Source organism: Oncorhynchus masou, unplaced genomic scaffold, assembly GCF_036934945.1.
Source record: "Oncorhynchus masou masou isolate Uvic2021 unplaced genomic scaffold, UVic_Omas_1.1 unplaced_scaffold_2145, whole genome shotgun sequence".
Classification (NCBI taxonomy): Eukaryota; Metazoa; Chordata; class Actinopteri; order Salmoniformes; family Salmonidae; genus Oncorhynchus; species Oncorhynchus masou.
The window spans coordinates 34,176-35,000 of record NW_027008622.1 but is presented as its reverse complement, the minus strand read 5'-3'; the positions used below and the strand labels follow the sequence as shown (position 1 = coordinate 35,000).

At 49.2% G+C, this 825-nt stretch overlaps 1 protein-coding gene across 1 annotated transcript in view; it reads left to right on the top strand.

Annotated features, from left to right (window-relative positions):
- LOC135532997 (piggyBac transposable element-derived protein 4-like) overlaps nt 1-62 on the top strand; it is a 13,474-nt gene extending 13,412 nt beyond the window's left edge. The window contains exon 5 of the mRNA XM_064960407.1: nt 1-62. This exon is cut by the window's left edge and continues 1,981 nt beyond it. The gene's annotated coding sequence lies outside the window, so the exon portion shown is untranslated.
- Nucleotides 63-825: the final 763 nt, after the last annotated feature.

Below are 825 nucleotides of genomic sequence, written 5' to 3'. Positions count from 1 at the left end.
CAATTATCTCCAGCATCCTATCTGACTGTGTGGCTATTGCAGTACATATGAAAGATGATGATACAACAATAAAAACAGAAAACGTATGCTCTTTCTTTCTCTTTTCTTCCACCAGATCTACTGTGTTATATTCTCCTACATTCAATTAACATTTCCACAAACTTCAGAATGTTTCCATTCAAATGATACCAAGAATATGCATATCCTTGCCTCTGGGGCTGAGCTACAGGCAGTTAGATGAGGGTATGTCTTCTGCCTCTAGGGCTGAGCTACAGGCAGTTAGATGAGGGTATGTCTTCTGCCTCTGGGGCTGAGCTACAGGCAGTTAGATGAGGGTATGTCTTCTGCCTCTGGGGCTGAGCTACAGGCAGTTAGATGAGGGTATGTCTTCTGCCTCTGGGGCTGAGCTACAGGCAGTTAGATGAGGGTATGTCTTCTGCCTCTGGGGCTGAGCTACAGGCAGTTAGATGAGGGTATGTCTTCTGCCTCTGGGGCTGAGCTACAGGCAGTTAGATGAGGGTATGTCTTCTGCCTCTGGGGCTGAGCTACAGGCAGTTAGATGAGGGTATGTCTTCTGCCTCTGGGGCTGAGCTACAGGCAGTTAGATGAGGGTATGTCTTCTGCCTCTGGGGCTGAGCTACAGGCAGTTAGATGAGGGTATGTCTTCTGCCTCTGGGGCTGAGCTACAGGCAGTTAGATGAGGGTATGTCTTCTGCCTCTGGGGCTGAGCTACAGGCAGTTAGATGAGGGTATGTCTTCTGCCTCTGGGGCTGAGCTACAGGCAGTTAGATTAGGGTATGTCTTCTGCCTCTGGGGCTGAGCTAC